At 38.1% G+C, this 26,057-nt stretch overlaps 1 long non-coding RNA gene across 1 annotated transcript; it reads right to left on the bottom strand.

Moving 5' to 3' along the window:
• Nucleotides 1-640: 640 nt before the first annotated feature.
• On the bottom strand, nucleotides 641-2,002 carry LOC143274145 (uncharacterized). Its single transcript, XR_013052576.1, has 2 exons — nucleotides 1,912-2,002; nucleotides 641-827 (listed from the first exon to the last, which is right to left on the bottom strand). It is a non-coding gene; the product is annotated as an uncharacterized LOC143274145 (long non-coding RNA).
• Between the last annotated feature and the right edge of the window lie 24,055 nt (nucleotides 2,003-26,057).

Raw genomic sequence — 26,057 nt, 5'->3', positions numbered from 1 at the left:
TTGAAAAATGAAGTGCTAACTCCACAGGTTACTGAATTTATCACTGTTCTCTAGGGGAACAGAGACAATGGGATTTACTATATACTTGTATACATAGGTGTATATGCATAAATTTATTAAGTCAGTTTACATTAAAATAGCAACAACAGCTGAATCCCACCTGAGAGTCTAAGAACCCAGTAGATGCTCTGTCCTTGAGGCTGGGTGTCTCAACAGTCCCATTCTGTCACTGAGAACCTGGAATGTTTAGGGATAGCTGCTGGTTCTTAGTCCTTGACCAACTGTGGAAACTCTAGTCCTGAGATCAGTGAAAGAATCAACAGCCAATAGCCACAGCAACAGGGCAGGTCAACTCAATGGCAACAGGAAAGGTCTAGAGGTAAAGGGCCTCTTCATCTGCCGTGCCCTTCTCATCTGGGCTGCTACCAGAAGATGCCGCCCACCACTGGGGTGGATCTTCTTGAATCAGTTAAGGCAAAGAGGAAGGTTATTCAGGTGAGGATCCCTACATAGGCGATTAAAATCTGTGATAAGTTGACACAAAAATGTTGATATAAAACCTAACCATAATAACTACATTTCTGAATAAAAAAGAGAAAAATGTATATATGCACAAACAACAACAACAACAACAACAAAATAATGGCTTGTGTTTATAAATACTTCTCTTACTTTCAATATGATTGACATAAATAATCCCTGCCAAAATTGACCTCTGTTATTGGATGGCATTGTAGACTGCAGGTGAGCAAACATTTCCATGAACCGCTCCAGGCATACAAAGGAATCTGCTTTTAAAAACAGAAATCACTCAAGAGATCTGTGGCCTGTGCAAAACACAAAAAAATAAATTTTTTTATTATTAACATCACAGGGGAATATATGAATAGACTTTTGGCTAACAAAATGAAAACTATAATCTGTAATCACCACATAAATCTGAGGCTGTTAAAATGTACTTTATATGAAAATATAGCTCCAAGTCACACATACACACAACCATATATATTGCTTTATCTTTAAAGAAAAGATTTATTGGTAAAGCAAGGAACTAGGAAATTTTCCTTTCTGTCCTCAGGCTCCATGTGTCATATAATGACATTGACAGCAAAGAGCAGCATGCTAATAGTCTAAACATTTGTCACTGAGATTGGTCTCAGTCATTTTCTATCTAAGTAGTATTCTCATAATGACTAGAAAAGTCCAGGTCAATATAGTAAGTTATAAAGGACTTGGGCATAAGGGTGCTAGACTTAGTTCTCTTACTTTCCCTGTACCCACAAAAGCAAACAGAACCTAAGCACCTAGGTGTTGAGATCTGTGTTAGGTTGTTTAGCAAAAACATGCTCAAAACTAAAAACTCCAAAACACAGTAAGAAACAAATTCTACTGAGATAGAGTATAAATAAGTAAAAACAAATAAAAGATGTCATGCAACCAATAAGCGGAATTTGTTATGTATGGCAGGCAAATAATTAACTGTCTGGGAAAGACAACAGATCAAAAAGTGGCAAGAGAAAAAGAAAGAAAAGAAAAATAGCTTCATTGAGGCAGCCTGACATCTTCTATCAGGATATAGAGGGAAACTCAGAGTCTGTAGGGGAGGGGTGGGAGGCTCTGGGTCAGACATTGTGTAAGATTCCCGGGTCTTCCATTCTTCCTTGTCATCTCATCCAGATGTTTTTGTCTGAGCAGGCCTTTCCCATGAGAAAGGTAGCAGCCCTCTTAGGGTAGTTTCTCCTATTATCCTGTCAAAATTACTTGATACTTTAGAATATCTAATAATAGAATATGACACTCATATGAAAGAAACTGTTTAGGAACATTTAATAAGATTAAATTGAATAATAATATTATTTCAAAACTATCAGCTGGATTTGAAAAGTAGTATTCATAAATACTGGCACACACCTAGCATCTTGGCTGCTCAAGAAGTTGACATGAGAAGAGATTTGCAGCTTAGAAGTTCAATACCAACCCGAGCAAGAGGAAGGCTATTAAAAAAAAGAGAAATTAAATCTGTAATTATTGCAATTGATTAGATGTGTAGCAGTCAACAGCAACTTGGTCATAGTGAGAGTCTATGAGAACAGTGAGCCTTTTGGCTCCCAGCAATCCCGGTCACCACATGCATGCCAGGCATGGGTGGAAGTGGAAACAAAGGCACATGTAAGCTCATTTTGCATGATTATCCCTTGTGCAAAAATTTAAAATGCTTTGGAATTTTCTAGAACAGCACCTTACTCATTGCCATGCCATTCATGGCTAGGTCAATCTTGTGGCATCATTGCCTCCGTCAAGCCAAAGGCATAATTGTCATGAGCGGATAGGTGGTAATGAACAATCAGGATGCTTCTCAGAAACCAGCCCAAAAGCTGCCTGTAAAAAGCTTGAAATGCCTTCATAAGGTAGTGTGTAGGTAATAACTAGTAAAAACATCCATCTCCCGAAATCCAAAATTAGCCTTATTTATTAAGCTCATTTTTACAACTTTATATGTGGATATAATTGCAATAATGCTATGGAACAGCTCATTCAAATTCCCATAGCACAAACCCAGAATGAATAGCTTGTGAATATTGATGAAAATTGATTTTAGAGAATATAGAAAGTGGGTAGGGTGTGATTGAAAATAGGATAATTTCCCTTTTTTTAGTGCAATGTCTGCCTTCCTTATTGAAATCTATCAAAAAATTCAAAGAAAAATCTTCCCTGACCATAGGCAGCTATAACCTGACCATTAGCTGCTGTCTCTCTGATTGAATGTGTGGAACTTTGATACATAGCCCACCATGAATAATTCTAGATGAAGAGTGCTGCAAAAATCAACACACTGTGCTTTTGAAAGATGCCCTTAAAAATAACATAAGAGTTGCACATTGCTTGGCTTTTCCAACACCTCTATTTCAACCAGCAAAAATGTTAACCATTGCTCCCTTTTCCACTGTGTTCTCAGTGTCAACTCCTATTCATTCTCAACCAACTCAACAAGTATTTATACAGTACTTCCTCTTCCTCCATTTAGTGCAGGGTGGTAAAAATTAAGCCCTCCTTGCTAGAAAAACTGTCTATTTTATGTATAGAACAGACTGCAGTGACGGTAAATGATTTCTAATAAGGGTTATCTTGTTTCCCCCTGCTTAGATGTCTGCTAGCTTTCAGCTGGGCACATTGCCATCATGTTCTGTTTCCCAAACTCCATTGTAGGAAAAACAAAGAAGGTCAGGATTCCCAGTAAGATGTTTGGCATGTGTAGCAGTACCAAGTGTAGCCAGCAGGACTCACAAGCTTCAAGGTTGCCATATTGACGGTTACCAGCAGCATTCCCAAGAGAAACTTCATAGTCAAAACTGAGGAAGGAAAAAAAGGGGGGTGGGGCGGGGAATCAAGGATATGGGAGACAAAAAAGGCACCTTACTACAGGTCTGGTTGATGCCTCCCATGTACAGAGTCAGGAATTCCAGCAAAATTAACAGGTGCAGTGATGATCACTGGGTAGAGATCATATTCATTTTATTTACAGATGCTTCAAATAATGATGCTAAACATAGGGTATACTATAATTAAGGGTCTGAGCATATGTGACCTTGGAGTATGGCCTTACTCTTTTCTGAGATATGATTTCATAATATTTTCCCAGGAATAGCACAAAATTTTAAAAACTTAGTTCACAATAAGAAATAGGTCTAAACAATTTTGTGGCCTCTGGTATTACTTTTCAGCCTGTAATCCTATCCAGTACACCCCAGGAATTACCTTATGATCTCAGATCTAACAACAACAAACCAGAAAAAAATTGTCTGTTAGAAAGCCTTTGAACAAAGTAACTTCAGAAGTCATCCAAGTCACATACAGCTATCGTTCAAATTCATAAACCCAACATTTCTTGAGACACTTAGCCCTGGCCAAGTGCAGTCCTTTTCCTTAAACATCTCTCATTTCATTAATGTTAATCATTAAATCTATGCCAGAAGCACTTTTTAATTAACTTTAAATAAGGCTTCAAATAATGGCTTTTTAGGTAAGAACACTTGTTGCTTTTGCACAGGACCCTAGTTCAGTTCCAAGTACCCATATCTAATAACTGTCTGTCACTCTAACACCAAGGGATTGGACATATCTATGACTTCCTTGGGTATCCTCATATATGTGTGCCCATATACACACAAACACATGCACATAAATAAAGACAAAAATGGTCTCCTAAAAATATAGATACCGCTGGGCGGTGGTGGCACACGCCTTTAATCCCAGCACTCGGGAGGCAGAGGTAGGCAGATCTCTGTGAATTCGAGGCCAGCCTGGGCTACCAAGTGAGTTTCGGGAAAGGTGCAAAGCTACACAGAGAAACTCTGTCTCGAAAAACCAAAAAAGAAATATATATATATATATATATATATATATATATATATATATATATATATATATATACCAAATATGTTTCATAAATGTTGTCTTAAAAATCTTTTTCATCTTCAGTCAAGCATCTTAACTTCACCTGAGTGACTGTATCTGAAAACAGCTCCCCATGCTGCCTTGGGTGTGAGCAAATACCTATATCAATGTCAGTGGCTCTGCTGCCACTGACAAAATATAGCTCAGGAATAACTCCTACCAGAACAAGAGCACCAAGTCCCTTGCATTAGCATTATTGGCAATGAAAGGGGCCATCCCCCTGAGATAACTCTGCTTACCAACAATCTTGACAATCAAAGAAGGAAGAGGGGAGAGTGTAGCATGAATCTTAGATGGTTTTATTAGTAAAAACAAACCCAAGGCCAGTTATTGGGGTGAATGCTGGAAGATTAGAGAAGCAGAACAAGCCACAGCTTCTTCACCTCACCAATTCCTCAGTTGATCCTGTTTCCTCAGACTGGAAGCCTCTGAGTCCTCATCCAAATAGATCTCAGCAAAACTGCTTCTCAAAAGCCTGAAAGCTTAACCAGCTTTAGTTCCTGGTCCTTAAGTCTTAAATACCTTTCCGCTTTCTGCCATCACTTCCTGGGATTAAAGGAGTGAGTCACCATGCCTAGCTGTTTCCAGTGTGGCTTTGAACTCACAGAGATCAGGATGGATCTCTCCCTCCAGAAGGCTGGGGTTAAAGGTGTGAGTGCCACCATTTTCTGGCCTCCATGTCTGTCTAATGGCTGTTCTGTTCTCTGACCCCAGATAAATTTATTAGGGTGCACGATATATTGGGGAACACAATATCACCACAGGAGAGGCAGAAGAGTGCAAAGTCAATTCAAAGCATCGGGCCACTGTTGTATCATAGCTGCTAGAGGCTGAGTGTGTTAAACCCCAATTGAATACCATACTACCTCAGTTCTAAGCTGTCCCTTTAGCTGTTCTCCTGATGAGTCATTCCTTAACTTTGATCATTTCTTGGAAGTGACAGAATCAATGGATCCAATTACCATGTTCCTGCTACTTGACTTTCCTAGCAATAAAGTGGGTTCACTGAGGAGTTACCCTGAATCCTGGATGATTTGCACAATTAATTGCATATTGGTGCTTGCTGAGTTGCAGGAAAGAAAGGAAAAATTAATTAAAAATATGAGTTGAATTTAGTGTGGATACCCTGTCTCCTTTCCTGTCTTGATAGAGACATAAAAAACTAAAAATCCTCACAAAAAACTAACTACCAAGTCATTCTGTTCATCCTAAGGTAAATCAGAACCCTGTCGTGAATACTAAGTTGATAATGAATGTCACCGAAGAAGGGTTCCAAAGTCATCATAATAGAAATAATCAATGGGAGTGCCATTCTTCTGAGACACTGGTTCTATGTTGTTCATGCTGTTCTAGACAAATAGCTAGGAAACATCTTAAAGGAAGTCTTTTGGCTCACCGTTTTCTGTTTATGGTATCTTGGCTTTTCTGTTTGGAGGCTGAGGAGTGATGAGGCAGAACATAGTGAAGCAGAATAGGTGGTAGACAAGATATCTCTCCTCACAGACGGAAGGAAGCAGAGTCTGATAACAAGAGGCTAGGGCCAAGATAATCATTCAAAGGCATATCCAGTGACCGACTATAGTTCCTCCAAGCAGCTGCTACCTCCTATTAGCCCATTAAGAGTGTAAATCCATCCCTCATGGAGTTAGTGCCCTCATGATCCCATTACCTGTCGATAGCACTTCCAACTTGGAACAAAAGCCTTTGACAAAACAGGCTTTATGGAGGATAGTTCATATTTAAATCATAACAAACAGGAAGCTAAAAGGGAATAATATCTCAGTTCATATCTGCGTCACCAAGTTGCAGATGAATTCTTTATTTTGTCAGGAACATTTTTGAAGCTCAGTGTAATTCTTCTTCATTTCTGCATTAAATGTATAGCAAGCAATCATATTGAGGTTCCAAATGCATGCAGATTTGCTGGAGACACTAGGACACAAAACTCAGTATTCCTCATACCCATCAGAAGGAGCAGGCCTGCAATTGCTGAGTCCAGACCAGGTATATATTGACACATATTTCTCTTGTTATTTTAACACAAGTTAAACTTAATGAGAACAAGATGGGTTTCTTTTTCCTGTGGTATACAGATTTTTGTAGTTTAGTACAGAGAAAATAAAAACAATCATGAGGATTCTACTTTTGTTTTTATTTGAAAATTATTTATCTTGTCTCCATCTCCAATGGTGAGTCAAAGAAATATAAAGAAACCCTTTGAACCTCTTAATTAGACAAAAGGAGAAATCTATGCTAGCTAATAAGGTAGAAAAATAGCCACAAGATAAGAAAATGTGTTTTGAAATCTATTCTCCATATTTTATTTTTTGCATAATTATTTTATAATGAAATATTTTTGTTAATACATGATGAGTTCATTGTTGCTTATTATTTCAAATGTCCATTTAACTTCTTAGTTTTCATTGTAGTATGAGGATTACTTACAAAAATAACATAATAAAATATATTTATATTAAATTCATAGAGGAATCAGGCAACAATCCACATGATCAGAGAATAACTTAAAGGAGCCAGTGTTCTCACTCCACAGTGTAAATTCCAATGAACAAACTCAGGTACTCGGGCTTCATATCAAGCACACTTACTCACTGTGCTATCTTAAATGGCCTTCAGTAAGTTTTAATTCTATTAGCTAGTTGAGCTAAAACTCCGTGAGTAACACTATGCTTGAGAAAAGCAAAAGTTTGGACTTCATACCTTTGAATGTACATGGAAGACAGAGGTGTAGAGAGATATAAAATTTAGCAAGAGATTGGATTTATTTGTGGACAAAGATATCTATTTAAACTCTATAAATAAATAAATACAGAGTGAGCTTGTAGACCTTATGGGGCAAGAAAGCCTGTTGAGGGGGCATGGCAGGCAGAGTGGGACAGTATGGTAGTCAGAAGTTTTCCTGTGTCCTGATTGGCTGGTGGTTGGGACAAATCTCTCCCACTTGCATCCCCCAAGTAAGCACACAGAGACTTATATTAATTATAACTGCTTGGCCATTAGCTCAGGCTTATTACTGACTAGCTCTTACACTTAAATTAACCCATAACTCTTATCACTTGGTTAGGTACCTTTTCTCAGTTCTGCCTTGTCATCTTGCTTCCTCTGTGTTTGGCTGGCAACTCCTAACTCAGCCTTCCTCTTCCCAGTATATCTTTAGTTTGCTTACCCCACCTATGCATCCTGTCTGGCTACTGGCCAACCAGCATTTTATTAAACCAGTATACAAAAGCATTATCCCACAGCATTTCCCCTTTCCTGTCTAAACAAAAAGGAAGGTTTTAATTTTAACATAATAAAATTATATAAAATAGAGCAGTTATCAAGCAAGAATTAGAGTTACAATATCTAGTCATTTGTATTTGACAAAATTAAAGAAAATATTACATCTATCATATATTTGTGAGTCTAAATTTCACACCTAATTTGTCTTTTATCATAACCAAGGAAATTTATAATGATCTAGTCTTCAACTACATCAAAGACCCCAGAATGATATAATCTTACCTAAGTAAACAGGAAGTGCTTTTAAGCAACTTCCAAAAAATCTGGAAATGACAGAGACAGCTGCATGCCTGGATAGTCATCCAAAGTTCCTCTGTAACATAGGGGCATTTATCTTCATTGTCCAGAAAAGTCTAAGTTTTTAAAACATTTTAAACGCCATGTTCTGTAGATCTTTGAAGTGTTTGAAGATTACCTACCTAATTGAATTATATCTTTGTATACCTAGAAAACTTAACATGACTGTAAATTTGACTATCATAGAATACTAATAATTAATCTGTATTTCTTAATTATACATTACAATTTCAAATAAGTTGCACAAACATAATACCTTAAACAAGAGTAGAAATATACATACAGAATAACAAAATTAACTTTAAATTTCTATCAATAAACTAGAATCTATAGCAATGTAAAACATTTTAAACAAGTTGTTACTCTTTAAGAGTAGAGTCAATAATCTCTTCTTTTATCTTCTCATATTAATAGCCTATATTTCTATATCATATCCCCCTTTCTTCTTTTTGAAAGAGTTAACTAGGACCAATAACAATTTGTAACCAACAACCTAAACAAAGACAAACATCCATAATCCATTTTTGGGGAATGTGGACATAGTATTCTAGGCTACTTCCTACTGATAGGGGTCAATGGTAGTCTTATGGGGATCTTGAGAAAATTTCAGAAAATGATCAAGTCCTAGGAAGAGCAGCTATCACCTTTGTTGATAGGTACCATCCATTAAGGTTCAGGAGGTCTGGCTTTATCAAATCTGATCCATCTTAACCTGGAACAAATCCATAGCCTCTTACTTCCCATGAAAACAAAAGCAGAGCCTCAATTCCAAAGCATCATATCCTTAGATCCAAATTTTGAAGTCAAGCTACCTTTAAAATATACGTATTGGTTTAACTCATCAGGCTTTACAATCAAATGTCTTTCTGCAGTTAAAAATCTCAGAGCCAATATACTCCAGACTCTCCATGCGATTTCCATCTTTACGTGGTTTATTTTTTATATTACTTTTACTATTTCTTTAAAGACTTTATTTTTTAAAACTTTCTATTTCTTTACATAACTGTCTATATTCCTTTTACTCTCTCTTCCAAGCCTACACATATTTTTATACATATTGTAAACCATTTAGAGGTTTATTTCATCTGAATCTGTTTTATTGTGAATCTACTGCCTTAAACTGCAGTACTGCTAGGATTGAAATTGCAGCTTTGGCTGCTGGCTCCTCACACCTCAGCTTTCCAACATGGCAGAACTACATTTACAGCTTTCTGCCAGCTCTGGGGGAACCATGCTCATTGCTAACTCTGTGAAGCAGTGGGTCTATGCTCCCATCCAGCAGTGTGTAATCCAACCCCCTCCCCCTTTTTTTCCTTTTTTTTTTCTGTCTGTACTAGCAAAGTCTAAATCCACCATACACCACACTGTGCCACTTGGAGATGCCTCTGTATACTTTGGCAGGTATCTGCAACCATGTTGCTTAGCTCATGGTGTCTGGTGGCCAGCTCCATTTCATAGGCAGCTGTCAGGAAATGAGTGTGTGCTGCTGCTGGCATGAGACTGTGAGACTAGGAAGCCCAGTATGGCTCTGTTTCTGTGTATTCAGAATCTTTAAACTTTCTTAGGTCTATATGGCTCAATGCCCAAAGATGAGCACCAAATGTAGTCTGAAGTTTTCCTGTGTCCTGGCTGGCTGGTGGTTAGGACAAACCTTTCTCATTTGCTTCCCCCAAGTAAGAACACAGAGGTTTATATTAATTATAACCAATTGGCCATTAGCTCAGGCTTATTATTGACTAGCTCTTACACTTAAATTAACCCATAACTCTTATCTATGTTCAGCCATGTGGTTAGGTACCTTTTTTCAGTTCTGCCTTGTCATCTTGCTTCCTCTGTGTCTGGCTGGCAACTCCTGACTCAGTCTTCCTTTTCCCATAATTCCTTTAGTCTGCTTGTTCTGCCTATGCGTCCTATCTGGCTACTGGCCAACCAGCATTTTATTAAACCAGTGTACAAAAGCAATATCCCACAACCCAGTAGCAGAACCAGAAGGTCTTGCGGGTTACAGTCAAAGAACATCAGAAAAGGAGAATATGCAAGGAGACTGGAGAGTGGTTGATGTCCGGTGCAGGGTAAAGCATAGGGAGCAGCCGAGAGTGAGGGTGCAGAATCTGTGCTCTCTCTGCTGTGACTGTCACAGTGAAACCAGAGTGCACAAATGCAGGAGTAGTAAAGGAAGTTAGAGGACATCAATACAGGAGAACAAAAAGGCAAAGAGTAGCAAAGAATAAGGGAGGTCTTAAGACATTTGCTTGTGAAAGAAGACATGATTTTTTATATGATTCTTATTTGCATGAAATAGAAACAAATAAGTAGCCCATATAAGAGTGCTTCGGGAGCAATGCTGTCCTCTGAGGAAGTTTAATGTCTTTAGGAGAGGAATCAGAAAGCTTTAAGATAGTAGATGATAAATAGTGTTGATGATGGTGATACAAAAAGACTAAGTGGGCTCTTTGTCATAGAACAGATGTAACACTGGATGCCATGAGTGGACAAACATGTGTAGAAGCCTGTGCCACTTACAGGGTATATTGGCTTTCACAGAAAAAGATTTTATAGATAAGGTTGATGGTGGAAGGAATCCACAGTGTGGATGTTGATGGAGTATGACACAAAAGGCAGAGGCCTCCAGGCAGTAGCAGGACTTACATTTACTTTCCCTGCCTGTGAACCCTCCCGTTCTCATTTGTGAAGTCTATAACCTTGCATCGCTTCTCATGACAAAGCCATTTGTTCTTCATCATCCCTTAATTCCCATCCTACCTTTGGAAATGACAGCTTGCAGTATTTTCAAGGATGAGATATACCCCAATTACCCAACATATGCCCCTCATCTGAGTAACCGAAGTTTTTGATTCCACAGAATTTTGTGGTTAATGCAGGTGAAAAGTTAGTATGCCTTTTACAAAGAGAAGGAATTACACTTGAAATGCAATCATAGATGAGCAACACTGGGCTTAATTATTGCCCAGAATATCAAGGCATTGTTCTAGATCCACTTATTTGGATCAGAGGATTCATATGCCTTTCATTAGGAAGTCTAAGTCAGTTATTGTAAGTGCTCTTATTATAAGATATAGCATCATATCTACACCATTATATCAAGAAGCAATGTCAGGAAACACTTTAAAAAATATGTGTATGACAGCCTTGGTACAGGGAGGAGGGGCTTGGACCTGCCTCAACTGAATACCAGACTCTGCTGACTCCCCATGGGAGACCTTACCTTGGAGGTGGTGGGAATGGGGGGTGGGTTGGGGGGGAAACCTTGGGAGTGGAAGGAGGGAGGACAGGGAAATCTGAGGTTGATATGTAAAATGAATAGAAAATCTTTTAATTAAAAATACATGCATGATTAAATCATCTTTATTTTTTAAAATTTTATTTTATAATTAATTAAAATTTACATATCAGCCACAGATTCCCCTGTCCTCCCTCCTCCCACCCCTACTCCCCCCCCCCCAATCCACCCCCCATTCCCACCACCTCCAAGACAAGGTCTCCCCTGCTGAGTCAGCTCAGCCTGGTAGATTCAGTTGAGGCAGGTCCAGTCCCCTCCTTCCTACACCAAGGCTGAGCAAAGTGTCTCAGCATAGGCCCTAGATTCCAAAAAGCCAGCTCATGTACTAAAGACAGGTCCCAGTCCCACTGCCTGGCAGCCTTCTAAATAGCTCACGCTAATCAACTGTCTCACTTATTCAGAGGGCCTGATCCAGTTACATGGGGGCTCCTCAGCTACTGGTTCATAGTTCATGTGTTTCCACTAGTTTGGCTATTTGTACCTGTGCTTTTTCCAATCATGGTCTCAATATCTCTTGCTCATATAACCCCTCCTCTCTCTCACTGATTGGACTTCTGGAGCTCCACCTGGGGCCTGGCCATGGATCTCTGCTTTGGCTTCCATCAGTCACTGGATGAGAGTTCTATGATGACATTTAGGGTGTTCGGCCATCTGATGACCAGAGTAGGTCAGCTCAGGCTTTCTCTCGACCATTGCCAGTAGTCTATTGTGGAAGTATCTTTGTGGATTTCTGGGGACCTCTCTAGCACTCTGCTTCTTCCTATTCCCATGGGGTCTTCATTTATCATGGTATCTCTTTCCTTGTTCTTCCACTCTGTTCCTGATCCAGCTGGGACCTCCTGCTTCCCTAAGCTCTCTTCTCCCACCCCGACCCTTGCCCTCCATTACCCCCCCCCCATGTCTAGTTTGCTCATGTAGATCTCATCCAATTCTCTGTCATTGGGTGATCCATGTGTCTTTCTTAGGGTCATCTTTACTAGGTAGCCTCCCTGGAGTTGTGAGTTGTAATCTGGTCCTAAATATAACACCAGTAGCACAGACACTTAGAGAAACAATTAAATGAGACCTCTTAAAACTGAGAAGCTTTTGTAGGGCAAAGGATATGGCCAACAAGACAAAAACAACAGCCTACAGAATGGGAAAAGATCTTCACCAACCCCACATCAGGCAGAGGGCTGATATCCAGAATATATAAAGAACTCAAGAAATTAGACATCAAAATAACCAAGAGTCCAATTTAAAAAATGGGCTATTGTAGATAGAGATTTTCTGCCTTGCCCACAGTTAGGACAAATCTCTGTCACCTGCCAGTCTCACAGCTGCTCAAACCCAACCAAGTAAACATAGAGACTTATATTGCATACAAACTGTATGGCCATGGCAGGCTTCTTGCTAACTGTTCTTATAGCTTAAATTAATCCATTTCCATAAATCTATACCTTGCTACGTGGCTGGTAGCTTACCAGCGTCTTCACATGCTGCTGGTCATGGCGGCGGCTGGCAGTTTCTCTCTCCCTCAGCCTTCTGCTTCCCAGAATTCTCCTCTCTCCTTGCCCCACCTACTTCCTTCCTGGCCACTGGCCAATCAGTGTTTTATTTATTGACCAATCAGAACAAATTGACATACAGACCCTCCCACAGCAGGCTATAGAGCTAAACAGAGAATTCTCAACAGAAGAAGCTCAAATGACTGAAAGACATTTAAGGAATTGCTCAACATCCTTAATCATCAGGGAAATGCAAATCAAAATGACTCTGAGATATCATCTTACATCCGTCAGAATGGCTAAGATCAAAAACACTGAAGATGGCTTATGCTGGAGAGGATGTGGAGCAAGGGGAACACTCCTACACAGTTGATGGGAATCCAAACTTGTACAACCATTTTGGAAATCAATATGGCGCTTTCTTAGAAAATTGGGACTCAGTCTCCCTCAAAACCCAGCTATACTACTCGGGCATATACCCAAAGAATGCTCAATTATACCACAAGGACACATGCTCAACTATGTTCATAACAGCATTAGATGTAATAGCCAGAACCTGGAAACAACCTAGATGACCTTCAACTGAAGAATGGATAAATAAATTGTGGCACATATACACAATGGAGTACTACTCAGCAGAGAGAAACAATGACATCATGAGGTTTGCAGGCAAATGGATGGAACTAGAAAATATCATCCTGAGTGAGGTAACCCAGACTCAGAAAGACAAACATGGGATGTACTCATTCATAAGTGGATACTAGATGTAAAGCAAAGGATAAATCATCTTTCTTAATTGTCATTTTGTCTTCATATGTATAAACAGTATAAAATTTAACTTGGAATGAAGCAGTTTGTCTCATAACTTCAATCCAATACAAAGGCAGCAGAGGCAGGCAGATTTCTATGAGTTCAAGACAAGTCTAGTCTACACAGTTCCAGACCAGTCAACTCATTAGAGTGGGGACCAGTCTTTTTTTTTTTTTTTCAAAAGGACCAGTTTGTAATTTGAATGAATTAGCTAAATAATTTTCACTTGCTATTGTGGTTTAAATGTAAAATATATTCCATAGGTTCAAACGTTTAAGCACTGTTTTTCAGGTGTTAGAATCCTTTGGAAAGAAACCTTTTTAGGAGTAGATCCTTGCTAGATGAAATGAGTCACTGGATTTAATGTGTGATCTCTTGGTTCCATCTCTTGTTTTTTGCTTCCTGAAGGCTGATACAATGGTACTAGCCACCTCATGAACCTACTACCATACCATACATTTTCTGCCATAATGGACTACTTCACACTTAAACTGTAAGGTAAGGGGAAATAATTTCTTATTTCTTTAAGCTGCTTCTCATCAGGTATTTGGTCACAGTAATGCCAAAAGCAACAAACACAAATATCAACAAGTAATTGTGCAAGAACAGCACAACAGATTAAAAAATCACTCCTGTCTTTTCTTAGTAAATGCACATTTGGGAGGCCAGATATTTGGGGAGCAGGTTTCCTCCCGAATAAGTCAATTACCAGCCCTTTTACACTTAAAGGCATGGTTATTAATTTAGTGGAATTGGTACATGTCTTATAGGAATGGACATTTGCTTGGTTCATTCAGTTGCAATTTGCTGAATTACTATTATAACCCAGGAAAGAAGGTTGTGCCAGGGCAGACTCTGGGTTTAGTGTCAGCTGTTACCAGAGAAAGATGAATGTGTCACAAGAACTTGGAAGCAAACTTGTAAAGCCACAGATCTCACCAGGAGTTCACACCAAGCACTACTTTCAAAAAAGAAAGCCTGAAAAATCTGAACCCAGATTCAATAACTAAGGTCTGTATTGGGAGCCCAGAAAAAGCAACCACAGTGCACAGAAAACTGTCCACATCCCTGAGGGAATCTGTTTCATAAGACATAATAAAAACCCACTGGTTCTCTCATACCAACTAGAGTTAAATGACATGATTAGAAACGTATATTTTAGGATGATACTAACTGTATTGAATTATAATTTCACAGTGTTTTCAGAATTTCCAATTAAGTGGTTTTCTTACATAAATGCTGAAGGTATGACAGGTCCTTTTTGAGGTTCAGTGTGTATCTGATGGTTCTTATGATGCTTTGTGAGCGAAACACAATAGTGTTTCATCAAGATTGGTTTCCTTCTCATTTCCATATTGTAATATATTTTTCTATATGGAACATTATAGGAAATAGCTTCCACATTTATTTCAAAGAATAATTATTAGAATCTGATTTTCAATTAATGTACATTTTGGTAGGTTAATGAGTTTTTCATTAAAAGACAAAACACATTAGAAAAACAATTTAAGAGTACAGGAAAAAAAAAACCTCTTTGTCTTGTAGTTTCAGAGTTTTCTCTGAAGCAGAAATACAGTAGTACAGGTCCGTCTATTGCCTGTACTACTCTGGGCCTTAGTGAGGCAAGGGGTGGAGGGTGGGGCAGAGCAACTCAGTTCGTGGCAAACAGGAAATAGAGTGACCAGACAGGAACAGGACATCTTATACTCTGAAAAGATGAGACCCTGGTGACCTAATTCCTCCAACCAGGACCCCACTCCCCTCCCCATGTACCAGTATCTTTCAATAATCTCCTCAGAAGAACTCATGGAGCAGCCTAGAGTTCTCATGGCCAGAGAGTTGCCCAAATACTCTCAGCTGCCAGCCAGGCCCCCTTTGCCGTACATGTAATAATCAAGTCATGAACTTATTTGAGATATTCCTCAGAATAAGAAAAAGAATAATTGCTATGCAAACCGGTAACATGTGCAATGGAAAAATTAAATCAATGGAAGTTGAATTCTTCTGAAGAATATTTGTCATTCTCTGATAAGATGGGTTGCTGGGTAATAACAATTTGATTTCTCAGTTGAGACTGAGAGCAAGGATTTATTCCTGCAGGAGTGTGTGAGTGAGTGAGTAAAGGGGTGGAAAGGAGAACAAAGAGGATGCAATTCCCAGGCTTTCTTTGTACTCCATAAGCAAACAAGAAGCAATTTAGCAGTCCATAAAAGACCCTGATGGCCAGTGGACAGGAAAATGAGAGCTATAAACAAAAGGGAGGCAAAAATAGACCAATGCGGGCATAGTAAAAGTTTTAAAAATAATTTGACTATTAATTTTTCACTTGACTTGGCTTTATGAGGGTTGGTTAATTTGTGTTATAAAGTTTACCTCAGTGTTGTCTATGATACATATTTCTAGAACCTTTCTCCGATTCTTGCCTTTGTAACTATATAAAGGCCAGGCTAATCCAATACAAAACTCTTGGCTATTTCTACAATGTACTCTTTTGGTACATAGTAATAGAAACTTCTATTAAATCATACATAGTATTTTTACATTCTGTATTTAGAAACTGAGATTTAGAAATTTGAAACACTATTTTAATTTAATTATTTCTAAAGTTATTTCTTAATGATTATTTATAAATATAATATTTGTATTACATAAAATGTAATTTATTATATATGTATGGGTGTTTTGCTCCCAGGTATGTCTGCACACCACTAGCATGTCTGGTGTCCATGGAGGACAGAAGAAGGCTTTGGAGTCCCTAGAACTGAAATTACAGACTGCTGTGTGCCACCATGTAGGTGCTGGGAATCAGATTTATGTCCTCTGAAAAATCAGCTGAGCCATCTCTCCAGCCCTTGAAATTAGAAACCATGTTTTTCTCACTTAAACCACAGAATGAAATGACAGGTAGTAAATTAAATGCCATAAACATTTAAGTTATTTCAGTTAATTTCATTGCCTTCATTCATCACTTTTTTTTAGAAAGATCCTCTGTAGTCTTGGACTTAAATTAAAGATGTGTGTGTATGTTGAATGAGTACCTGTATATATGTTTGCATGTGTTGGTGAACATGTGTGTAGAGGTATGTGTGCATGAGTATGCATGCATGTGTATGGGGGAGTGAGAGGTTGACAATGGATGTCTACATCTGTCATTCTTCACCATACTTATCCAGGCAGGCTCTCTCACTTAAACTCAAAGCTCACTGATTTGACCAGTCTAGGTAGCCAGCTCATTGTGAGGATCCTTTATCCATCCTCTGAGCACTAGGATATAGAAAGGCTTTCAGACCCCCTGGTATGTCTGGGAGGCTGTTGATGCCAACACCTTCCTTGTTCTTACAAGGCACATGCTTAAGCAGACTGAGCTATTTCATCAGTCCCAAAGACTGATTTTATTCACCACATATTTGTAAATATTTCTGTGTTAATAATAGGCTATTTCAAATAACTAACTGATAGTCAGATGTGCTAGCATGTGATCTTTCTTACTTAAAACATAACAACAAATCTCCCGAGATGAGTTTGATCTCTAATGAGTCGCGCATCCTGACTATCTCTCCAATAATGTGTTGTTCTAATACATCATTTTTGAAGGCTGTCTCTTTAATGATGTATTGATATAATACATCATCAGCCTGAAGCAGAAGCAAGATACATTACCTAAAATATGGTATCCTCCATGGAACAAATGATTTTTAGAGCAGATTAATTTTAATTATCGGAGAAAAGAAGTCTCCCTTCAAGCAAATTACGTTAGTTTCTCCTAGTCAGTATCTGCATCTTGTCAACAAAATTGAGACACTGAATTTAATAATTTTATTTTGAAGCCAATAAATGATGTACAGCCTCTTTGTTTTCTCAGCTCAGATTTAAAAAATGGCCTGTGGACTTTTTGTTTTACTTTCCTACATTTCATAACTGATTTCTCCTTAAATTTTCTCATATATGTATACTGTGCATAAAGTAGATTCTCTCTGTACATCCTCTGTCTTCTCTTTTTTTGATTTTTTTTACCTCCTTTCTGTCACTTTTGTCCTCTAAAGAGTTTCCCTTCTACTTTCATGCTGTATATATATGATTTTGTTTATGAATGTATGTATTTTGTACATAGGATCTCACAAGGACAATGAGGCCAAACATATTTATAGTTTTGAAACTGTCTTAACTATCTTAATATGACTGTCTTCAACAGCACTCATTTTTTTCTGCAAATAATGTAACGTCATTCTTTATGACTTAAAACAGTCCATTGTATATATGTTCTTTATTTTATTTCTGTTATCCATTCCTCTGTTTTTTATCACCTAGGCTGGTTTTAAAACTTACCAACCATGAATTAATTATATTCATATATCTTTTTCAAGGTAATTTCAACTTTAGAATACTTTTATGTGTATAGAGCTAACATAATTTATGATCATTTTAGGATTGTTTTCATATATAAATAAAGTGTAATAACCCACATTATAGAAAAGATACTCATCTTTGTAACATTGGTTAGTTTTCTATTGTAACAAAATACCTGAAGTAACTGATTTAAAAAGAGGAACTATTTATTTTGGTTTCTGATTGTGTGGGTTTCAGGACACAGTTAGGTGTCCCCATTGATTTTAATGTGGTGGTGAGTCCATTCAATATGGCAGGGATTCCTGATGTGTGAAGCAAATAAATGCCTCATAGTGCCAGGAGAAGCATGGAAGCAATTGGAGTCCTACAATCTCCACTAGCAAATGCCAACTCATCCAGGATATATCATTGCCTTATAATTTCAAAGATTGAGGGCAAACCTTTATCCTGTGGGCATTTTGGACACACATATCCAATTACCAAATGTGTTTTATGTATAACTAACTTTCATGAAAAATGCTGATCAGTCCCACTGCAAATTACTTGCTCCAAATGTTTACTTTTTCCTAATACTTAGTTATAGATTTTTCATAAGTGATGGCCATAGGTAATTGTCAACTTTAGAGAACCTTTAGTCTCTTGGGAAAAAAGACCTTTGTGCAAGTCTATGTGGAATTATCTTAACTTCAGTAAGACCTGCCCACTGTGAGTGGTATGGGTCCATAGGCAGGCTATCCTGGACAGCACAACGGGAGAAAGTGAGTGGAGTGCTAGACTACATAAATTCATTGCTCACTTCTTCTAACTGTGAGTTTTATGTGATCAGCTGTTTCAAGCTCAAGATGCCTTGCTTTCCACAGCACAACAGACTAGAACTTGAAGCTGTGAGTCAAAACAGTCCCTTTCTTCTGAGGCTCCTTCCTGGGTCAATTAATCACAGCAACAGGAAAGAAACCATAACACCATCTATATTAATTGTCTACATATTTGAACACTCCGAACTTATTAAATCTCTGAAATAGATCCGTTTTATGAGATAGTTTGGGACAAGAATTTTCAGTTCAAAGAATCCACAGATTCCTCTTTCTGTGCCTGTGTAAGTTACTATGAAAATATTTGGGTTTAGATGTCAATCAATCTGTAGTGTAGAGACATTGTTTGTTGCCATGCTTCATCTGGTGTTTTTGGCTTCCTGCCTCTCCATTTTGCTGTCTCTCCATGGCTGTCTTTCTTTTTCATTTACACTGAGAAAAACAGTCATTTAACAAATCTACAGATTCTTCTTCTAGATGCTTCTCTGTTGCTGATATGTGTCACCATAACTATGAATTACTAAGGTGTGTCTTAGTCTACACTAATTTACAACTCTGCATGCAAGTCTCTCTGTCATCTTGAATTTATCATTCAATGTCATTATATAACCAGTTGGAAAATTTTCCTAATGTATTGACTATAGTTAGTCATATGTGTCTTAAGGGTAACTGGGTGTGTCATTAGCTGGCAAAAGGAAGGGGGTCTTTCCCTTTATTACTCATCTTTAAAATTATTTTACTTAAGGCACAACATACATACTGTTAAGAAGTTAACAACAGTCATTGTTTTCTTTCTTATTTTTGAAAATTTCATATGTATAATTTATGATACGTCATATCTACCCTTTTCTCTCCCCACTCCGGCTATTCCCTGCTACCCTCACATATATAGATGTATAATCCACTGAATACATTTAGTGTTGATTATGTGTGTATGTATTTAGGACTGACCACTTAGGATTGGATAACCTAGTGACTGATTCTCCCTCTCTCAGGAGCCATTAAATGCCTACAGCTTTTCACCTAAAGATTTTTTCACCTGTGAGATTTTTTTCCCATATATGTTGGCTTCTTACCTGGGGCTACACAGGTCTTCATCAGGTGAGCAAATTTTTGAGGTCACACAGATGCAGCTTCCTTGTCATCTCTAGAAGCTACACGGTCTTAAAGTAAAAACCCTGGTCCTCTGGATCTTACACTCTTTCTTCTACATCTATGAAGGTCCCTGAGCCTTAGGTATAGGGGATTGTGGATGAGCCATTTGGGCCTGGACACCCCATATTCAGTTGTTCTCTACATTTTGACCAGTTGTTAATTTCTATAATTGAAATATATATATAGAGAGAGAACATAAAGTTGAATGGATATGGAAGTGGGAAGGATCTGTGAGGGTTTGGGGAGGGAAAAACATGATCAAAATGTATTGTATAAAATTTTTTAAATTGAGATAGAAAAAACCCATAAAACTCAAAATTTAACCACAGAAAGATTAATAGTGACCACCGGAGTACCTCCTAAAGAATGATTGGAAATGCTAATGCCTTTATATTGTTGAAAATATGAAGATTTTTCTTTGAAATATCTGAGCACTTGATATATGGGGTGAGCTGAGGTAGTCTGACAGAACCAATAATGGGTGAAGAATTACAACTTTCCTCCATTGTCTTCCCTTGTTAATTCTATTAAATTAAATTCCATATTAAAACATTAGCTCAAAAGATCATAAGCACAGTGGAAAGTTCTCTGAGACACAAACAGCTTGTGAGTATTGTAGCATGAATCTTAAAAGTTCTTATTAATAAAATCAAACCTGAGGCCAGTTATTGTGGTGAACACTGGAAGATCAGAGAGCCAGAACAAGCCACAGCTACCTCACCTAGCCGGATCCTCAGCTGGTCTTGCTTCCTCAGACTGGAGGCCTCTGAGTCCTCATCCAGAATGGGTCTCAGCTGAATTACTGCTTAAAAGCCTGAATGCTTACCCAGGCCAAATGCTTAACCAGCCAAATGCTTAACCAGCCAAATGCTTCTAGTTTCTGGTCCTCACACCTTATATACCTTTCTGCTTTCTACCTCCACTTCCTGGGATTAAAGGCTTGCTTTCTAGGATTAAAGGTGTGTGTCACCATGCCTGGCCATTTCCAATGTGGCCTTGAACTCACAGAGATCCAGAGGGATTTCTGTCTCTGGAATGCTAGGATTAAAGGCGTGAGAGCCACCATTTTCTAGCCTCTATATCTAGTGGCAGTCTGTTCTCTGACCCCAGATAAATTTATTAGGGTGCACAATATTTTGGGGAACACAATACCACCACAGGGCATGCCTATCCTCACAAGAAAATCACCCAGATAAATGGGAAATAAGATGTTCGTTAGGTTCACTAGAAAACAGGTCACAGGTCAATCACAAATCTCCAAATCTGTAGAGGAAAAAAACACAGAGTCATAGCCGAGAGCAGCTGGTGTCAGTATGGGTTTGTACACAGCTGGCAACTGTCTGGCATTTCGGGAGTCTGAGTGTGGAGTGTTAAGAGACTTAAAATCTCAGTGTTGAGTTAGAGTCCTACACTTCCATGGGTTGTTGTGCCTCATGCAAAACCTCTGTGTTCTCACCATAAAATCAGTAACACTTTCATCACGCTTCTAACTGGAACAGGGACTACAATGAAGTATTCCCACCTGTTCTTTTATAGTAAACTGCACAAGTGACAGCTCATTAATGGACATCTTAACACTGTGCAAAGGGACACTTGGAGAAAACCAAGTCTTCTCAAACCTTTCTAGTCATATAAAGGCAGAAAAAATGATTAAAACACAATTTTGAATTGTTAAAGAGAATCAAGCCCAGTAAAAATGCTGAAATTGAGTCATAAGATTATAGACTACCTTCCTTCTCTACACCTGGGTCTGTATTACCACATCTGGTATAGTAACCACGGAGAAGGACACTGACTCTACTTAGAAAGGAAGTCTGAGGGAGACACCTTAGACTGCAGGAGAGATAATCAACTAAACAGCAATGCATCCAGAAAAGCTCCAACTCCTAGGCATGTCAACAGCAATCCTAACAGTGATGGTCTAACATACTATATTCCTGCCACCCCATATATGACACATCTCTTCCAACAAGAACTACAATGCAACTAACTGAGCTAAATCACAGTCGCGTGTGACAGAGCAGACCCTGGAACTAGATTAGGACAATAGAACACAGGTTTTCCAGTCAAGTAAACATATTTAATATAGTAAAGGGCATAACTTATAAAAAGCAGATACACTAAATGTGGTGGCACATATCTGCATTGCCAAGAGTTGGGAGGCTGAGGCAGGAGGACCATCATGAATTTCAGGCCAGCCTAGCCTACACAGTGAGACAATACAAACAATGACAAAGTAGCCATTATAAGAGAATAGAGGGGAATAATGGAGATTTAGAGTTTAAAGAAATCTAGAAGAAATTAATGCCATGGAGGGCTGGAAAGATGGCCAAGTAATTAACAGAACTTACTGCTCTTGCAGAGGACAGAGGTTGTTTCCCAGCAGCCAGATGGTGGCTTTCAACTACTTGCAACTCCAGTTCCTGATATTCAGTCCCCTCTTCTAACATCCGCCAGCACTAGGGACAAACATGATGAACAAGCAGACAAAACAACAACAACTACTACTACTACTACTACTACTACTACTACTACTACTACTACTACTACTACTCATAGACAAAAAATAAATAAATCTAAAAACAATTTCAAAAAAGAAAAATAATCCTTATGATCCATTAGTACTTTGGGGGTAACTGTGAAGGTATTGGACAGCAACTTCTCAAACTAAAATACAAAACATGGAGGAAAAAAAAGAAAAGAAATACACACAAATAATGAGAAAGCTCAGAAAACCCACAATCTTGTGACAGTAACAAATGATGTGATATACACACAGTTGGAATGCCAGAAGGAACAGAAGAGTGGAGGGAGCTGGAGAAATATTTAATGCAATAATAACTCACAATCTTCAAAATTTATGGCAGACCCTAAAATACAGATCCAGGAACCCAGAAATGACCAACATGTGACCTAACAGTTAAGATAAATACTCAACTGAGAAAAACCAATGGTAAAGGGAAAAATGTTTTAAATTCAGAGTCAGAATAGTAGCCTTGACTTCCTTTAGTAATACAACATTGGTTTTAATTTTTAAATGTACAGATTCCATATAATTTCAACTAAAATCTCATATTTTGTAGATGCTGACAAACTGCTTCTACTGTTTTCATGTAAAAACACAAATGCTAAAAAACAAAATAAAACAAAAGCCAGTATTATAAAGGGAAATGACTATTGGAAGAGTGACTGCATGACCCCTGAATTTCTTGTAATAGCATAGAAATGAGAATCCCATAAGGGTCCATGACAGTACAGAACAATGCATGCAATACAGCACAGAACAATGCATACCACACAGCACAGAGCAATGCATACCACACAGCACAGAGCAATGCATACCACACAGCACAGAGCAATGCATACAATACAGCACAGAACAATGCATACCACACAGCACAGAACAATGCATACAATACAGCACAGAGCAATGCATACAATACAGCACAGAGCAATGCATACCACACAGCACAGAACAATGCATACAATACAGCACAAGAGCAATGCCTACCACACAGCACAGAAGAATGTGTACAGTACAGCACAGAACAATGTATACCATACAGCACAGAACAATGTATACAATACAGCACAGAATGCATACCACACAGCACAGAACAATGCATACCACACAGCACAGAAGGTACAAATACAGAGGTAGTGAAAAGGTTTCTCGTCACAAGGAACTAGAGGATGATAAAAAATGAGTAGGTGGAGCCCACAAAATGTTATCAGGGCACTGAAACTGTTCTGGATAATACTATAATGGTGGATCCACAACACTAAACATTGGTGAAATCACAAAGAATTGTACAAGTGAACAACCTCACTATGAACTGTGCATGTTAGTTAACTAATTCTGTTGATACTGGTTCACTAATTATAACAAAAGTGCTGCACTCATAAAATATTAATAGGAGAAAGTATGAACTTTATGTGTGCATGTGTCTGTGTGCATAGCTATGTATGTATATGAATGCTTGAGTGTTTTCATGAGTGGGTGGATATGCTCACAATTATGCGCATGTGTCTGTGTGTATGTGAATGTGTGGGTATGCCCATGAGTATGTGTGTGTGTATGAATAACTGCTGTGTACATGTGTTTGTGTGCAAGTGTGTGTTGTGGAGAAAATCTGTGCAAAATCCATGAAATTTGGTTGCATATTAAGCATCAAGCTGTCCTTTAAAGACAAAAGAAAAGAGACAGAACCAAAGCTGGGAAACACAAATAGAGTTATTTTTATTCCAATTCAAGTGCTTTGCAGAGGAAAGATCAGCAACTCTTTTTGCAGCTTGTTTTGTCTTCCTCCCAACAATTCTCACCCTTTAGAAGTACCCATACTCCTGGATTATGGGATTCTTTCTAGGACGTGTTAATGTTGACTTTTTTCTGTGTCTGTCATTTTTATGTGTGCCATTGCCATTAGCTTATTGAAGCACACAAGTGAGCTATTCCCTAAACTCCTTGTTTTGACATGATCATCTATAAATATCTTAATTTTAAGATTATATGTGCAAATGGCCAAAAAGAAAATGCAATTTTCATGTTTAAAGCAAGACTTGAGACAACCATCTGTCTAATAGAGACTGTATTCAGAGAGCCCATGACTTTGTGGAACAAAGTACTTCATTGAGAAAGAAGAAAGTGAAATACAGGTAAACAAATAAAGACCTAGTTTAATTAAAATACCATTTCATTTCAACTATGAAGAGCTCTACCTTAGCCTTAATATAAACTAGTTAAAAGTCATGTCAACAGTTCCAATCTCAAAGGAAAGAGGAGAGGAAAATAAAGGAAAAAGAAAACTGTTTGAATTTTGCTAGAGAAAAGGGATAGTCAGAAATCCTGATTAGAGTGGGAGGAATAAATTATTAAATCGCCCACACTCTCCATTTATAATCTCTATTATTTAATTTTGCATCCATAAATGTTCTCATGCAATCACTGGTAAAACACTAATTAGTATTTCTGAACTGATTCATTCTATGCTTGACCTTTGAATAATTAGCTCATGAATTCTGTTCTTTTTGTATACAAATAGCTCAGAAAAACTGATTTCCTTCAGTTCTGCATATCTGATGTTTAATTAAAATAGCTTTAAGTTTCTTTTTCTGTACTCACTGAAGCCACATTTTATCACAGTGCAGTGTCTTCATTAATTATTTTGAATTGAGATGCATTACTTTATAATAGCAATTCAGTTTTAATATAGACTCCATTTTAATGATTCTTGGAGAACTGAATAGGATTCTTAAAACAATAATTATGTCTTATGCTATCTTTTCAGGATAATTGCAAGGAAGAGAGTATTGTGATTTTGTAGATGAGGAAACTAAAACACAGTTAAATTAATTTTAACAGAGCACATTATGACATCTGTGTAGGATGTGAGGTATTTTTATGGGTGTTCTTGACCTTACCAACATTTTCCTATTTTCCTCCCTATGGTCACTGCCAACCCCATGAACTCCACATGAAAAACGTGTTGTTTAGCAGACAAGTTCATTATTTCTATGATAGCAAAGAAACCTCAATCTTATAGAATATTGGCTATGTGTCATAAAGGGGAATCAAGGGAGGATATGGTAGGATTTCATGTTTGAGCTGGTCTTGGCACAAGCAAAACTTGTCTGGATAGGGCAAAGTATTTTCCATGCTGGCTTTCGGCCTGTGGCACAGAAGGGAAAGGGCGTTAGAATGACGCTCATGGCGGAAGTTTTCAAAAGAAACTGCTCATTTGAGCCACAGTCTTAGAGAGAGATTTGAAGACTCAAACAGATTGCTATTTTCTATTGTTCTCATTGTTAGTAAAACTGGGACAGAAAGCAACTTTGCTCGGTGTCTATTAATATAAATATTGGTAATACGTTCATTTTTCTTCCACTAATTTGTATAGATTTGGACTATATATCTGAGTGTGGTATGGGAAGATTTTAAGTAAGCTTGAACCTAACTCAGCTTTCCAGAGTAGTAGACATGTAACACTGTGGATATTGGGACTTCATCCTTTTCACTAGCATCTGCGGGCTCACAGTATTTAAGAACCAAGGGAAGGGCTGCACTTGCAAACAAGCAGCTCATCTTGACATTGT

This window comes from Peromyscus maniculatus, chromosome 7, assembly GCF_049852395.1.
Source record: "Peromyscus maniculatus bairdii isolate BWxNUB_F1_BW_parent chromosome 7, HU_Pman_BW_mat_3.1, whole genome shotgun sequence".
NCBI classification, from domain to species: domain Eukaryota; kingdom Metazoa; phylum Chordata; class Mammalia; order Rodentia; family Cricetidae; genus Peromyscus; species Peromyscus maniculatus.
The sequence above is the reverse complement of the archived record's forward strand: the minus strand, read 5'-3'. Positions and strand labels throughout refer to the sequence as shown.